The sequence below is a fragment of the Furipterus horrens genome, unplaced genomic scaffold (assembly GCF_987537825.1).
Source record: "Furipterus horrens unplaced genomic scaffold, mFurHor1.1.pri manual_scaffold_2, whole genome shotgun sequence".
Taxonomy (NCBI): Eukaryota; Metazoa; Chordata; class Mammalia; order Chiroptera; family Furipteridae; genus Furipterus; species Furipterus horrens.
Window position 1 is genome coordinate 51,364,945 of NW_028327172.1, and position 18,499 is coordinate 51,383,443.

An 18,499-nucleotide genomic window follows, 5' to 3' on the forward strand; every position below is an offset into this window, starting at 1 on the left:
GACTCCACAGCTAGAGATGGAAGCTACTTTTCTTTATTAGGTATATTCTAGAATCTCACTCCAGGCTTAGTGGACCCAGAGACAGGCTACTTATAGTACCCTGCGTTGAGAGAAATCTGGCTAACATGCACAAAAGATCACAGTTGGAATCAAAAGGCTGATTTCATTCATTATTCATTTATTCATTTATTTATTCATTCATTCAATCAAATGCATTGAATGGCTTATATGTGCCAAAAACTGTTCCAGGAGCTAGTGATACAGTGGTAACTTTAAGCTTTATTAGGATTAAACTATAATGAAAAGGTAAAAAAAAATAAATATGCAATATATAAGGCAGTGATAAATGCTCTGAAGAAAAATAAGGTAGGGTATTGTGTTCAAAAGTAACAGGGAAAGGAACTTTGTTAGGAAACAGAGAGAAGATGACATCTGAGGAGACACCTGAATGAGGAGAGGGCACCGCAGTTAGGACTCCAGGGAAAGAGCATTCAGGGAAACCAGTGTCTCAGGATGTGAGGAGCCAGGTGCGTGGGCCACACAACAAGGATGATGGGACAAATGGGATGTGTGATGGAAAGAGAGGCAGGAGGGAGGACACTGAGGTGGGCAGGGATGGTCTTTGTGGGTTGTGTGTAAGGAGCTCGGAATTCATTTCAAGTGTCAGCCATTGGAGTATTTTGAACAGGAGAGGAACATCATCTGAGTTCAGTGTTAAGCAGTTCATTTTGGCTAAGCAGGAACCCAGGCGGGAGGCTGTCCAGCTGTCTAGGAGAAGGTTGACAGATTGCCTTGACTAGGGTGATAGCAGCAGAGATGGAGACAAGTTTGAGAAATAGAATTTGTTTGAGATTAGGAAATTTGCACTGGGATAATCAACAAATTCTATCCCTGAGTTAAAGATACAAAAGAGACAAAATTGTTTGCAACCAGAGAATATTTGTAAGTGTGCTATAAATGATGACCGATTGGCTCTGAACCTTCTGTGACCAGAAAACTCTGTCCTGAAAATGAACTTGATGAGCCAAGAGATAATCAAGAAGGTTGCTTGGTGGGCATGGTCTTTGACTGAGGGAGTCAGATCAATCGGATGCTGACTAGTACCGACGAACATGGCCTGATGCAGCAATCTCACAGTGAGAATGGTCTTGCACTGGGGCCAGAGCTTGAAGTTCTGGGCCCATAAACGGGTGTACCCGCTGGCATTCCAGGAATCATTTTGCCTTTGAGATCACCACTCAGGCAGGCTCAGAATGTTTGCTCTTTAAGATGCTTCTTTTGCTGCACTCCCAAGGCTAACGATCTACTATTTTTGTTGTTATTTGATTATTATATGATTGTAAAGTGGGGCCTAAAATTTACCCATTATTACCTGGGTGTGAAAAAAGAATGTAGCTATTATTTTTCTGTAACTGATCAAAATATTCTCACAAAGCTTTATTCCTAGAGGTGTAGGGGGTCAAAGGGTGAAACTAATAATCACTGCTTTCCACTTTAAAATATTGTGGGTTATTTCCACTAAGTCTGTTCTCTTTGGACAGACTGTAAGATTAAATTCAGTGTTCAAACACTCTGATGGGGTCGTTTCTTTCCTCCCCTCCTCTTTTTCTCTGACATGTCATCCTGGTGCACAGGGAAGCTCATGTAACCTCATGACGCAGCAAAAAGGGTTCTAGCTGGGGTTATGTCCTCACTAGTTTCTCATAAGTGCAGTTGGTTTGATGGTCCCTGTATACCTATTTTTTTAAGTAAAATTTAAAAAATAATAAATGTATGTAGGTATGTATTTTAAACCTAGCATGTACTGCCAAAATCTGTAATGCTTAATAATCAATTGCCTCTTGCCTTGAGGTTCCCTACATTGAATAGCGTCCACATTCTGGCCACAGCTCTCAGAGAGGCCACTATCTTCTCAGCACCTCTGGTGTTCCTGCCTCAGATCCCTTAGGAACCCCAGCATCTTCTGCATTTTATACAGACATCTCCCAGAAAGCCTCTCTCACTCCTTGCTTCTCTCTACTCTCAGGCCACCCAGATGGAGAAGGGAAGAGGAGCAGCCTGCATCTTCGATTCTCCCACAGCCTCTCTGGGGCTGCTTGCTGCCTTTGTCATTCCCACCTCTCCTCTGCCCAGGGCTCTTAGAAGGAGTCAGGCAGCTCGCTGAACTTGGATGAAGAACCTCCAGACCCTTCTCCTGTGGGGACTACACCTAGAACCAAAAGGCCCCTGCTCTTTCTTCCCACTAGCCTCCTTCTCTTTTCCATGGTGGTTTAACTCTCATGTTTCTTCTGGAATTAATGGCAGGAGGAATCCATAGAACAAAGTCTGATTAATAACAAATAAAAAAAAAAACATGAAGAGATAGATACTCTTTAGATATGATCACTTTAGTCAGGCCAGCCACAGAGCCAGGATCGTGCCTATGGTTTTTCTTTGCTCTGACTTCGTAAGTGCGCTTAATTTTAGGGTTTCACTCTCAGGGAGCAATCTGTTTCCCTTTTGTCAAAGTTTTTAGGGAGCACATGCAGCCCCTAAGGATTCTTAAAAAACACAGACAGAGCACTATGGACATATATAAAAAAAGAAAGGAATAATTAATATTTTAGAAGAGTTATGTGCTAGAGGCTGCTAGGAGATTTACATATATTTTCCAAATTAATACAACAACTAAATGCAATCTCTTTATTACAAATCTGGAAACAAAGACTGACTGCCAGAGAGAATCTCAGATCAATAAAGTTATTCATTTACTAATATCCCACAGGTACTTCAAACCTACAATATCTACCTTTCTCTATATTAAATTTGCTCATTATTCATCCCCATTTTAGTTAGTGTCACCAATATAAAGCCAAATTCAAAGGTCAGAAAATTTGTAATCATACTCCCCTTTACTGACTTTTCCACCTAGGCAGATGTCAAGTTTTAAAATTTCTATCATCTTAATATATATGTATTTTCCCTTTTTGTCCTTCTTTATGTTACTGGCTTATTTCAGACAGTTATCAACTCTCATGTCAACAATACAACAGAATCTTAATTGGCCTATTGCATTTCATAGTCCAGATACTACACAGTGGTATTTCTAACACAGAGAGTTCACCTCATGTCCTCACTTAAAATTCCTCGGTGGCTCTCTATTTCCTTCTTTACGAAGTCCGTCCCCTTCAGCACAGCTTGAAACGGTCCTTGACTTGCCTACCTGCAGCCGCAACCCTATGCATCCTCTTGTTTCACTTCTTTCTGTGCCTTTGCTTTTGCTGTTTCCTTGCCTTCAAGTGCCTTTTACTTCTTTGTCTGCCTCTTTCAGTTTACTTATCTTCCAAAACAAAACCAAGAGTGGAGCTTTTATAATGCCCCTATTAAACCAGTCCATTTCCCTAGGATGCCTTTTTCTTTGTGTATCTGTAGTTATTCAGGGGTATTTGTATCTCTTGCACCCAGAAAAGTCTTTGGCTCTTAGAACCTAGTGGATACTCAACATTCATGTTGAAAAGGATGCAAAGAAGAATAGGAAAGAAAAGAAGAGATAAAGTAAAATTTAAAAAATAATGGGAAAAAGGGGAGAAGAGAGATGGAGAAAGAGGTAGAATGGAGAATTATTAGTTTAACCTGTTATGTCCACATTTGTTCCGAAAATAAGACAGGTAAAGACAAACATGTGTGAGAAGTTATCAGACCTGGAACACTCTTAGTTCACCCCTCCTTTTTTTCACTTAAGTCAAGGCTTTCTGGGCATCCTCTGTGCAAAACACAGTGCACAAGAAGCCGAAGTAAATGTGTTTTGTTCTATTACTGTGATTTTCAAGAATGATGAGTCCAAATATCTGCTATCCACATCCAATTCTAGTTATCAGTCCTGGCAGCTTCTGGAAGGGCTGCCTGACCTCCTGGATTGTGATCTGGGTGTTTGACACACTGTTATAGAGAAGGCTCCCACCTGACCCTTGGGGTCAGGGGCCAGGAGACACAAGCACAGAGTAGTGCAGAAGCCAGGTGTCAACTGCCATGGATTGAAACAAGAGTTTCTGAAGTCAGAGGCTGTGGCAGGCTTGTGACTAGAAGAAAAATTAAATTTGTGGACAAAGAAGATAAGGCTTACTTATTTGACTTATGGAAGTAAAATACTACTTTGTGGTACTAGAGCTGCTTTTGTGCCATATTTGCCTTTCTCTTTTCCTATGCATCCTTCTTCCCGACATCTATCCTGGAGTAAACTCAGGTCAGACAATAATGATGATACTGGTGACAGTGTCAATCACAGCAGCAACAGCAGTCAGTAACAGGCATCAAACCTGTCAGGGTCAAGTACTAAATACATAGAATAGTATCAATAAATGCAATTCTGAACATACGTTTACAAGATGAAAATTAGTATGTCCATTTTGTAGTAGTAGCAGCAGCAAACTGGAAGTAACTTGTTTGAGGTCACTTCCTAAGTAGAAATGTTAGTTCAAGCCTCCAGTGGGTTCTCATCCCTCTACAGTAAGTTCTGACTTGCTTGGATCTGTCTGATTTATCTCCAGTTGCTTCCTTCTCTCCTCACTATGTTTGATTACACCTATCAGTGGCATTTGACTTGTCACCCATGCCATGCTCATAAGTGTCTTGGGGGCCTTTGTAATTTCTGAGCTCCTTTTCTAGACTATCAATCTGTAGTCTTCTACATGGCTGGATTCTTCTATTCATAATTCTGCTCAAACATCAACTCCACAGAGAAGCCTTCTTGGCCACTCAATCTGAAATAGTTCACAACACTCACGACACACTATCCCAATCCAAATGGCAGATAGTGCCATCAGTTCCTGTATTTAAAGCCATATTTCAAAACCTATACTAGATCATGAATCATTTGGTAAGTGAAATGCACAGGCATTATCTCCATTTTATTGATGAGGAAAATGAGACTACAGAAAATTATTAGGTATAGATCCATTAGTATGAATCCATAATAGATCTATACCACACCACACTGGGCACATCCACCTCAATCTCACACACAGTCTGTTGTCACAGAACCTACCTAAGCAGACCTAAGTTTTAAATACTTTTGAATTTCATGTTCAGTAGCCATCTTACCCCACCTTCTAGTATTATAATTATACAAAATTTAAAATTAAAAAAATATCAAGCATCTTGTTTGACCTATACAGTTAATAAATAAAGATATATACATATAAATGTATTTGTTCTATATATATGATAGATATGGTATAGATGAATCAAAATTTGGTTTGGAAGTGACAGAACAGCAGAAAGGAAGATAAAGATAAAAAAAACCTAGTTTATTTGTCAGTTCTCTTGTTAGTTTCTCAGAGACTTCTCCATTGACTTGATTTTAATTAAGCTTTTCTTAAGCCTAAGAGTTCTGGGAAGCTAAGAGAGTATGGGTGCCAGGTGGGAATATGCCAATAACTCCCAGATCTAATTTTTTAATTTCTTCTTTATAGCAAACATCCATTACACAGATTCTGTTGACAAATGACCTGGATCCAGCTGAGAGGAACTGGTTGCTCAATTGTGTGTAGTGTTGACAGAAGAGTCAAATACTAGGAATGTTAAATTGTCACCTGGCCCCTGGGTCAGGGAGGCAGCATGACGTGAGGGAGAGACGACTGAACTGTGGGTTAGTAGATGTCAGTTTAGCTACTAACCACCGGAGCGACCGTGAGGATGCTGGTGCAGTTTTCTGAATTTCACTTCTGCCAGTTGTCAAGTAAAACCATGTTATAGACAAAAAGCTCCTTCTGGAATTAAAAGTCTATACTTTTGGGGTTTTATTTAAAGTAGGGGAAAAGCTTTATACTACTTTTTAAACAAAACAAAATAAAAAGTAGTATTTGTTATGAACATACTGTTCTTCCTCCTGTCTGGAATATCATTTCACCCTTATTTGTCTGGCTAATAACTACTCAACTCTCAAGTTTCACCTCAGAGTTTTCCTCTTGCAGGAAGCATTTACTGACTACCTCAGGTTGCGCTAGTTGGTCGCATCTTTGTGCTCCCAGGCTTCTATGTCTCTTCCTAGTCTGACAATTAATTGAGGTCAGGTACTATGTCCTTTGCTATTTCTGTAACCCTGATACATTGTATAGAATCAACTACATAGCAGATGGACACTAAATGTGTGAAAATGAATAAATGTAGGAATAAATGAATGCTGGGTAGAAACCATAAGAATTAGAAACAGATATTGTCTTATACTTTTATAATGCTTTAAAATTTATACATAGTGTGAATTTTTAAAAATTATGTCCCTTTTACAGATAAGGACATGGAAGATCAGAGGTACTGTAAATCACTGAAGATCAAAGATCATATCCTAGGTCACTGGCAAAGCCTATTGACATGTCCAGTCATCTGGGAAGATTTTGCTTTTTCCCACCACCAGGTATAGATGAATCTACAGTTCTCAGCATACTGGGGTTAACAAGAATGCACAAGGTACGTAACTCAGTGGAATGTCATCTGTCTCATAAGGGGGTCAAGGTGAGGTGCTGGGAGAGCTTCTAGTCCGGCTGTGGAGAGCTGGGAGTCTACCAGGCCAATGATGCAAAATGCCTGTGAACTTTAGCAACCACTCCAGCCAGAAATGTGAGTCTGCCCCAGGCAGCAGATGGTTAAGTGCCTAATGTATGGTATGGGCTCAGGAGCATCTTTTTCCATTCACAAATGCTTCCAAAGGTAGCCGGGGCAGGGACATGTATGCAGAGGGCATCTGCAACACCCTGCAAACTGACAGCCTAGCAATGAAGATTTTATGAAAAAAATGTTATTTCAACCCACTTTATTGAAAATCTATTATGTATAGTCTTAGCAAGGACTGGGGATTTCTCCATGCATAAGACATATACTTTCACCATAATTTAATGAGCATATATTAAATTTTCCATTCAATGCTAAGCATTTTGTGCATAGTGTTTTATTTTTTAAAAATCACAACAACCGGCTCTGGCTAGGTAGCACAGTTGGTTTGAGCATTGTCCTGATACACCAAGGTTGCAGGTTTGATACCTGGTCGGGGCAACCAATAAATGCATCAGTAAGATCAATAAGTGTAACAACACACTGATGTTTATCTCTCTCTCTCCCTTCCTCACTCTCTCTAAAAATGAATAAATTAATTAATCAAAAATTACAATAACCCTGTGAGGCAAGTTTTGTTATACCTTTTTTAGAGACGAGGAAACTGGGCCTTAGAGAGCTTGAGTTGCTTAACAGTTGGTTAATGGTAGAGTCGGGCTGGAAATCCAGATCCTTTAGGCTGTAAATCTTTGAGTTGGACCATAGTTTACAGGCCAAGCAACTACAATCCTGTTAAAATGCAGATTCGGATTCAGTTTTTCTGACACATGGCCTAAGATTGTGCTTTTTTTTAACTAGGTATCAGGCGATGCCTATGCTTCTGGTTTGTGGACCACATATTGAACAGCAAGGTGTGGACTTGTCTGTCCAATCAGAACCCACTTTCCTCTCTCTGTTTACCTGAGCAGGACCTAAATTTTACTCAATCTTCCTCTACCTGCTACAGACAACGAGGTTCAGGAGCATCTGACTTTATCTCCAGCTTCCGGCAATATCTTAATCACTTTCCTGCTCTGTCCAGTATGGTCACCACTAGCTATTGAAATTAATTAAAATAAAACCTTTCATTTTCTCAATTACACCTGCAAACTTCACATGCATAATAGCCGCACAAGGCTGCTATATTGGTCAGTGAAGATTGAGTGTTTTCTCATCACAGAAAAGTCTATTGGATAGTGAATGCTGAGATTCTAGAGCAACCATAGTAATTCCACCTGCACTGTTTAAGAATTCTGTTTTATAAGAGCATGTATAGTTGAGCTAAATTGGCCCAGCCTGGTTGAAGGATAGGACTATAATCCTTGGTTAGGCAGAGTCCCTCTGTTTCTGTGCATGCTAAACTAAATAGGAGATGTGTCTCCCTAGTGTCTGTCGGCCACTTCAGTGGAAGGAGGACAAAGTGGGATCACTGATGAACCTTCACTAGCAGGCTCACTGAGAGCCTTCCTTACCTTATTTCTGCTCTGCTAACAGGAAATAATAAATTTCCTTATGATTTAAACCATTTTTGAGTCTGGTTTCTGTTACTTAATGCTAAATGAAAATTAATAGATGTCTATAATCTAAGTATTCATAAGTCAATGGTATAGGTACAGGGCCAAAGATAAAGCAAGACAAAAAGTTGCAATGATTGCTCTCAAGTACTATTTAGTTTTATGTAAAAGATACATCATTCAGGAAAATACCACGAATCAGAGGGTTCTGGAATATGGGAAAATTGGTGCCAATTTGGAGTAGAAAAAACCTCTACTCTGAGTAAAAATCCAAGAAGTCTTCTTAGAGGAGATAATATTTCAGCAAAAAGTTTTAATAGGTAGATTTTGAGGCAAAGGTAGAAGTGAGGACATTTTAGAAGAGAAATTGTCATGAAAAAAGGTGAAAAGGTGGGAAGGGAAGGGGCTTTCCACAAAAATGGCAAAAGCCTGGCACTATGCGAGACATTCTAGAATTTATAAACTGAAGTAGGTACAGTCAGGTTGCCTTGCTGATTAATACATAAATCTCTGTGGAAAAGCCTCTTTATCATTTATATAGCATTTTATAGTATTTAAAATGTTAAGTATGTGCTTGTTTTGTTTTATTTACAATATTTCAACAATGCAGAAAAAACTATACCTGGGTGGGTAATGTGGCCAGGCCCACACACTAATAGATGGCAAAGCTAAAATTTGAACCCACACATCTCCTAGCTCCTGACCTGTTTTGTGGTCACAGAATGTGCGATGGCCTGAGAGTAACCTTCTCTGCTAACCGGGAACAACGCTCTTCAATGTTAACTTTTAAAAGCATCCTTGTGTGGGTGACAAATTATTTGGTCACCCAACAGTCCCTGCAGACATGTCTTTTGTGACTTCCTTCTAGTTTTTCGGAGAAGTGGTGAAGCGGTCAGACTGGCTTAGAGACGCAGGCCCCAGACTCCAGGGAGCCGTTCCCAGCTACTTTGCACGGAGTCCATGAGCCAGGAAAAATCTTCACATCAGGCTGTGAAAATGGTTTTACCTTTGCAACCAAAGGTTAACTTCAGTAGTCAGAAAATCTTTTCAAGAAGGGGATTAACCTGATTTGAACTCTACAACTTCTTTTAAATTGTTGAGAAACAAACAAACAAACAAAAAGCCTGTTTGCGTATGTTTGGTGTGCATGTGTGTGTGTGGTGCATGGACAGAGGCAGTGAGATGTTTAAAACTAAATTGTTTTGAAAGTACTGTTTTCAATATTTTTGTAGATTTGAATACTTCCACAAAAAATAAACAGCTAAAATGCACGCTAATATGGATAAAGTTACTTGGAGTTAGCATTGAAGTCAGTGGGGCTCACCCACCCTAACGTGGGCAATTAGAAGTTAATGAGACTGCCCTGTATACTCACAGCCTGGTGGACCTGTATGCCAATCACATCACAAAGTATTTGACTCACTAGAGCTGCACAAGAAACACTAGTTTTTTAAAGCGTTTGCCTGTTCCTTTGACACCAGAAGGTCTCTAAAGCCTTGTGGGCAGCCACCTCTACTTTGCAGGTTTGAATCCAATTCACCACTTCCTCAACCTGCTGTCCTAACATATATAACATTGGAACTCATTTTGTCTGACTCCAAAGCTTATTGCATACTGATAGATTAGGTTTTCTGATAAGGACACAATGACCAGAATTATATCTAAGCCTGGGTAACCACTCGGGTAAAAAATGCCAAGTGATGGACACGGAGTACAGATCTCAGTGTTTGAGAAATCTGGGAGATTTAGGTGAGCTGTGCTTTGAGAGCAAAGTGAGTGCTCAACGCTCAACTCTGCGGTCCCTGATTCTAGTCCTGGTTAAAACAGATAGAACTTGGAAGAGGTGACAGGGAGTCACAGCAGACAACTCTGTAGGTTAAGAGCCCCAAATGGGTCAATTCTTGCTTACAAGAAGGAGCAGGACTAAATTTTCTTTTGGCTGGGGGTGGGTGAGGAACAACACAGTTCTGGACCACCATGGACCCCAGCAGGGGAATGCAGGGGGGAGGGGGAGGGTTGGGGGAGTCTGACTGATGCTGGCTGCATGGAATATAGAAGTCATCCTAAATGAAGCAGTTGGCTTTATTAGCAGAGAATATTTGGATTGATATTCTTCAGTCCTCCTTATTTTCCTCCATTATAAGAGAATGGAACACAGAGTAATACAGAGCAGGGAACAGCCAACTTATCTAAATGTTAATGACAATAACTACTGGCCTGGAGAAAATCTTTTAGTTCAACTAAAATGTTTCACAAACATCATTGAGAGGATTTGTGTGGGGCTAGCAGTTCTCCGAGAAATGAGGGGCCTTTATCAGGGCTAGCATGACTTCCCAGCAGAGCATTAACACTCTGCAGGCTGACTGGGGGGGTCAGTAGCATGGGACTGTCTAAACATGATGGCAAAGGAGAGAAGAAGGGATGGACTGTGAAGGTCATGGTGACAAAGGCTGAAATAGGCAGTGCTGGGTAACTATTTGTAGTGTGATTAAACCAGACTATGTCCTTGACCTTCATCAGCTCATCTCCCACTTATAGTGCAAGGATCACTTGGCTGGCACACTGCCAACTCATTTGGGATGCTTTTACTGACAGCTTAGAGTGCAGAGAAGAGGAGCGTGTGGGGACTGTGGGGAAGGACTTAGGTGTACAGCTAGCTAGTCTGGGACTAAGAAAGTACCCTGGGATCTAATGACAGAGAAGATTTTGTGGGAGATCTGACAACAAAGTGTGATATCCAGACCAGCAGTAGCAGCAGCAGCAGCAGCAACAGCAGCAGCAGGATCTGAGACCTCGTTAGAAATGCATATTCTCAGGTCCTGTACCATGACCTATTGAATCAGAAACTGAGAGTGGGGCCCGGCCATCTGTATTTAAATAAGCCCTCCAGGTGATGTTGATGCACCCGAAAGAAAGAGAGAACCACGTGGTACACTGCAACGTTCAACTTCTAACTTGCTCACACTCTCCCCTATACACACCTCTGTCACCAACACCCAATTTTTGCTTTACCCTCTCCATTAAAGTGCTGTGACAGTTTACTTAATCTTATTTCCGGAGTAAAGTCTTCTACATGCCCCACACGGTAACCAGAATGACATTTTAAAAGACACAGTTGGCCCTGGCCAGTGTGCTTCAGTTGGCTGGAGCATCGTCCCATAAACATAAAGGCTGCAGGCTCAATTCCCAATCAGAGCACATGCCTGGCTTGCAGCTTCAATCCTCTGCAGGGGTGTATATGAGAGGCCACCCATTGATGTGTCTCTCACGTCGATGTTTCTCTCCCTGTCTCTCTCCCTCCCTTCTCCTCTCTCTAAAATTAGTAACCATGTCCTTGGGTGAGGATAATAAAAATAAACACACGAATAAACAAACAAACAAATAAAGAAATGGCCCAATTTATTCCACCAGTTCCTTGCTTAAACTCTTCATTCTAAAGAATTTCCTGCAGTGATGTTTTGTGAAATTCAAATAGATGTGGAGAGAAGAAAAATATATATATTTGTATGTTTAAAGGATTTGATTAAACTAAGTTAAACAGATTTCTTTCTTTTCAGCAGCTTTAATAATCTGATGTGTAACATAGATTTCCAAGAAGTAAAGAATTTTTCGAACTTATTTGTCTTTGAAACCTGTTTTAGAGGAGCATCTTATAAGAATTGGAAACTGCCATCCAATGACATGAAGGTCAAGCTCCTTAGCTTGTCCTCTTAACCTGTCCTCTGGAGTCTCACCCCTTCTGGCATTTCCAAGATCCACCCTCCACCCCACCCCACCCCACCCCACTATGGTCCTAATTCTGCAGCAACCTCGAGACATATCGTCACCTACTCAGCATTCCTAAAAACACCCTTCACTAGCTGTCCTTTGTTCTGCTTGCCCTCTGCTTGAAATGTCCTTCTCTGTCTCCCTATACTGAAACTCTCCCCTTGAAAAAACTGAGCCCAAAAGTCATTTCTTTTATGAAAACTTCCTAGATCCATTCAAAGCAGTTTTTTTAGCTCCCTCCTTTACCCTCAAATTTCTGTGCATATCTTTACCAGAGCACTACCACATTGCAGGAGAGTTAGGTGTTGACTAGCATGTTTGCTTCTATGACTAGGATGGGGGTATTTTGAAGCTGAGGAATGTACATTATCTGTCGGCAGCCGTCCGTCTCGAGAGACGATGGTGTAGCTTCTTAAGAGTCTATCTGCACCGCCGAGAATGGCTGTGCAGTCCGACTCGGGAGTGACATCGTATCTGTCTCCTCCCGTGTTGAATCGACATCTTGCGATGACGCTGGAGTGTCCTCTCCAGTGAAGCTGAAGCTACAGAGCCTGGGCAGGGTGATATGGAGGGTCTGCTGTTGCCCATGCAGCAGACCCCCCCTCTCTTCGCAGCTGAAGGATCCAAGGGAAAGACGGAGTCAATACAGCTTGGCTTCAGGTGCGCCGCAGGAGTTGCTGGTGTTGACTACAACGTCAAACCGCCTTAGGGACTCTGGCTCCGGATTTTCTGTCGGGGTTTACTCCCTTAGCCTTTCCCCTGAAGAGGTATGCCGCAAGGCAGCGGAGGTTTTTTGGAGTCAGAGTTTTCCTTCTCTGATGTGCCCTGACTGGAAGATCGAACCAGCGACACTTAGCTCGCAGGCCGACGCTCAATCCACTGAGCCAAACCAGCCAGGGGCACTTTGTACATTATCTATCTACCATCTATATCTACCGATCTATCAAATCTCTCTACCTACCTATTTATCTATTCATCTATCCATCCACAATGATGGGTATACACTGTACTCAAAACAAACATTTTAAATTTAAATAAAAATAAGACGTACATGTTAACCTAACAAAAACCTATTGGTATTAAAATTCCATTCAAGGTAGAACTGCCAACATGTGCCATAACTCAGTATTAGTACATTTTTTTTTTCAAAGTTATTAGACAAACACTTTAGGCAAGTAGTAAAAAAGAAAGTTTTTATGAGGTTGAAATATATCACCTCATCCTTTCTCCTACTTATCCATCTCAAAAGTCAACTGTTCGTATTGGGGCATGCTTAATTTAGGTGTTATACTCCCTGAGGACAAGAACCCTAACTCACGTTTGTACCTCAGTACCCATCACTGAGTTTGGGACTAGCAACCACTGATATAGGGTTGTTATTTTTTTTCCAACTTTAATCTGATTTTCCCTTCTAAGCTAGGCTTATAAATCACCTCATCCAGAACTTCTTTTGCTACCACAGTCAAATTTTCACTTTTCTGAAGACTCTTTACATCCACTAATCTCTTTAACCTATGCTTAGATTTGACCGTTGCAATCTGATGATTAATACAGGAAGATACAGTTAAAGACTGCTGTGAACTAAATATTGTGTCTCCCCCAAATTCATATATTGAGGCCCTAAGCCACAATGCGGTGATTTTGGAGATGGGATCTTTGGGAGGTAATTGGGTTTAGATGGTATCACGAGGGTGATGCTCTTATGATAAAAAAGAGGAGGAGACACAAGATCTCTCTTTGTATGCACCAACCAGGGAGCATCCCTGTGAGGCAATCCCTGGGAAGCTGATCCCCAAAAAGAACATGCTGGCACTCTGATCTTCAACTTCCTGCCCCTAGAAGCATGAGAAATAATTGTTTGTTATTTAAACTACCCATTCTGTGGTAATTTGTTACTGCAGCCCAAAGTCAGATTAGAACAGACTTTGATGTGTATATTTATTATAACCGAGTAATCAGAATGCACATGAACACCTACTTTAATGCCACACCAACTTTTTAGAATGGCCATCCTGAAACTCTCTTGGGTAGCTGAGTAAGTAGGATTCAATGTTTAAAGATTAGGAAGTGGAAAATAAAGAGGTGGCATTACTAAGAAGCATACGATTATTTAAAGTGTCACATTTGTAAAAAATTCATGCAAAAACTTTATCCTCCCATCTGGACTGTAAATGAAATAAAATGGAGACTTTCTTTTTTTCTTCTCACTTTTTTTCTAGCCTCAAATGTGCCATGTTTTGGATTATAAGCATTCATCAAACATTGTTAAGCCCTTGCTATGCCCCAGGTCCTATGTAGGATCAACAGTGACTGCTTGCTTTTTAGAACAAGTTGAAATGAAATGTCTAAAATGAATGTTACTAACCTCTTCCTATGCCTTTTCTAATTTTTATGAAAATAGCCTAAAAACTAATTCAGAAGATAGTCTAACTTCTACCCATATTTTAGTGCTCTGCTACAATTATGCTACAATGCCAAAGCTTTCCCTATGTTCAAAGCCATGATCAATCTCTTCTTGCCTTGTTCCATTACTGCATTTGATGCTTACTTGTTGTAGTACTCTTTTACATATTGCTGCCTGTTTTTTTTTAAATTTTATTTTTATTGTTTTTCTATTAGAATTGTCCCACCTTTTCCCTCATTGCTCCCCCTACCCAGCCCACCCCTTCTCCCACAGTCAATCCCCACTCCGTTGTCCATGTCCATGGGTTATTTATACTAGTTCCTTTACTAAACCCTTCCCCTACTTACCCCACTTCTCTCCCGCCTCCCTCCTCCCTGACAACTGTTACTCTGTTCCTTGTTCAATTTTGTTCATTTGTTTGCATTGTTCATTAGTCTCCTGTATCAGATGATATCATATAGTATTTTTCTTTCATTGCCTGGCTTATTTTGCTAAGCATAATTCTCTCTAGTTCCATCCATGTTGTTTCAAATGGAGGCAGTTCCTTTTTTCTTTCTGCTGCATAGTATTCCATAGGAGGAATCACAATATCTGACATCAAACTATACTACAAAGCCACTGTAATCAAAACAGTCTGGTACTGGCATAAGAACAGACATATAGATCAATGGAACAGAGTAGAGAGCCCAGAAATAAACCCAGGTCTATATGGTCAACTAATATTCGACAAAGGGGGAAGGAACATAAAATGGGGTGAGAAGAGCCTCTTCTACTAAAGTTGCTGCCTGTTTTACATATTGTGCTGGATGCCTCCCGTACTTCACTGCACACCCTCCAGCCCATTCTTTTGGCCCAGGACCACTCAGGACTAGATCAGCAGCACCCTATTCATCTGCACAGCGCATCTCCCACTTTTTCCTGGTGTTTCCTAATATATGTCCTGGAAGAATGTATGAATTACCAGGCCATAGATGATCCTCAGCCAGGAGCAAAACAGGGGTTGGTGGCTGGAGTCTCCCTTCTTCTTCTCCTTAGGCCTATAATTCTGAGACTTGGTTTATACCACTTCTCAGAGGGGCATATCAGATTTGAGCTTGGGTTTCCCATAAGGCAGCTAGCTTAATATCCCATACTCATATTAGCTTTTGCTTCCTCTCTCTTTCTCAGGCCCTGTGTTTTTGATGATTGTGTTGGGGAAAGGGGCATTCAGTCCCAAACTCTTATCCATTTCACTCACCTGGCTATAAGCCCCAAGAGCAGCAGTTCTCAACCTGTGGGTTGTGACCCCTTTAGGGGTCAAATGACCCTTTCACAGGGGTCACCTAAGACCACTGGGAAACACATATATAATTACATATTGTTTTTGTGATTAGTCACTATGCTTTAATTATGTTCAATTTGAAACAACAAAAATACATCCTGCATAGCATATATTTATATTACAATTCATAACAGTAGCAAAATTACAGTTATGAAGTAGCAATGAAAATAATTTTATGGTTGGGGGTCACCACAACATGAGAAACTGTATTAAAGGGTCGCAGCATTAGGAAGGTTGAGAACCACTGTCCTAGAGGGAAGAAATCACATTTTCTTAATTTATACATTCCTGGCTCCAAGAACCAGCACTGACCAGTTGAAGTTATTGAAAAAACCTGTGAGGTCTATAAGGGCACAGACAGCATTCTTAATTTATTGTTTATTTAACAAATATTTATTTGTGTGTTTTCCATATGGCAGACACTGGTCCAGTGGCTACAGGCAAAGACAATAAAGGTACAACCCTCATGAAGACTGCATTCTAGTAACTGGATTAAGCATATGTATATTCAGTATATGCAACAATTAAAAATACTGTGAAGAAAACTCAGGGAAGGGGCAGCTATTTAAGGGGAGAAGTGCAGTTTTATATGGGATGTTTATAGGAGGCCACCCTGAAGGATTTTATTATAGATCTAAGGTCAAAGAGGAGAAAGTCATATGGAGAGCAGGGAATTCAGAGCCCGAAGGCACAGGTAGCCCAAGGAGACCAGTGTGACAGAGGCAGAATAAACATGAAAAGAGGAGAGGGAGACAGGGTGAGACAAGTACCAGAGCACAGGGATTCATAGGCTGTTGTAAGGTATTTGGTTTTTACCCTAAGTCAGTGGTTCTCAACCTTCCTAATTCCATGACCCTTTAATATAGGTCCTCATGTTGTGGTGACCCCCAACCATAAACTTATTTTTGTTGCTATGTCATAACTGTAATTTTGCTACTGTTATGAATCGTAATGTAAATATCTGATATGCAGGATGTATTTTCATTGTTACAAATTGAACATAATTAAAGCATAGTGATTAATCACAAAAACAATATATAATTATATATGTGTTTTCCGATGGTCTTAAGCGACCCCTGTGAAAGGGTCGTTCGGTCCCCAAAGGGGTCACGACCCACAGGTTGAGAACCACTGCTCTAAGTGAATGAGTAAACACTGGAGAAATATGGGTAGAAGGTTGCCATAATTAAGTTCAGAGTTTAAGGAATTGTTATATTATGTTGAGAATAGACAAAAGAAGGCAAGGTGGGAAGAAGAGAACTAAGTTAAGAGACTCTTATTCATCAAGGCAGAGGTGATATTGGCTTTGTCCAGAGGAGGAGAGGTAAAGTAGGCAAGGAGTGAATACATGGATATATTTTTTAGATAGAAACACCGAGATAGGCTAATATATAGGAGGCAGAGTATAAAAGAGAAAAATCAAGGATGAATCCATATATTTTGCTTGAGCTACTGGAAAAATAGAGCTGAAATGTTTCAAGAGGTGACAAACTATGAAATGGGACAGGTTATGAAGTGGTGGGAATGAGAACTTTATTGTTAGAACTCTTAATTTTGAGATGCCTGCCAGACAGTCAAGTCTGATATCAAATAAGCAGTTGGATGCATATGTTCGGAGTTCAGAGGACAGATGTGACCTAGGTTTGCAGATATAATATTTACAACCATGTAACTTGATGGTATTAGCTAAAGGTAACCTTGAACAGAAAGTAGAAGAACTCTGAGAAATGAGCCCTAACACATTCTAATTTTTAGAGATCTAGGAGATGATGATCAGCCAGCAAAGACGAAAGTGAGTGAAGAGGAAAGAAGACAATGATGTCCTAAAGAGATAAGGGCAGGAAGTGTTCCAAGGAACAGAGAGTAATGAGTTATGTCAAATGCTGCTGACAAGTCAAGTAAGGTGAGACCAAGAATTAACCTCTGAGTTTATCAACATTACAACTATAGCAACACTGGTAGGAACTACTTTGATGAAGAGGTGGAGATGGATATCTGATTAAAATTGATCAAGAGAGAATGAGAGTGAAACTGGTGACCACATCATAATCATCTCTTGTTTTCTTAGAGTTATGGTATGTTATATGTAATAAATTATATAGATTATGAGTCATGTATAATCCAGGAATTCATCTTAGAGGCAAAGAGCTCATCTCTAAAATAGCACAGTTCTCACCATCATATTCTGAACTGTAAAATAACCAGGGACTTAATTTTTTTTTTTTTTTTTTTTTTTACCATCTCAACAATTAGCCATTTGGTGGACATTTTATATTTAACACAACCCCATGATACAAGAACTATTTGTTTATTCATTTTATAGATGAGGAAACTAAGATACTAAGATCCTAAGTAATATTCCCAAGGTAATATAACCAATAAGTATCTGTGAGAAGTATTTGGGAGAATTGGGGATTTCTATTTCTTAATCCCTTGGGGCTGAGTTTTATCTTCACCAGCTCTCTTCTGATGATAGGGTCAGGAATAAAATAGCTTTTATTAGAGATCAGGGGATTTTCTGAGCAGATACATGCAAAGATGAAAACCTTGCCTATTGCTATAAAATTAAAGATATAGCACGTGCTCCTGCATCTGCTTATTTCAGGGTTTCCTGTAGGTTGGCAAATAATTTTTTTTTTCTGTCTTTCTTCTGGATCTTTCTTTTAAAATCTGGAAAAGGAACCTTTAAGTATTAAAAAAAAAGTTATATTTTTAATAAAGAATCTGTATGTATACATAATATTCCATGGTAAAGTAAATAAAGCCACAAAGAGAATGAAGAGGATATTGAGGGAATGCAAAACATCCTGTCATTTGAATTTTAATATTTTCTCTCCCAAAAAGTAATTTTTCTTTCCTCTCCATTTGCTATTATTCAGCATTGTGCTGTACACTCTTGCCTTTTCACTAACTCTATATGATCAAATA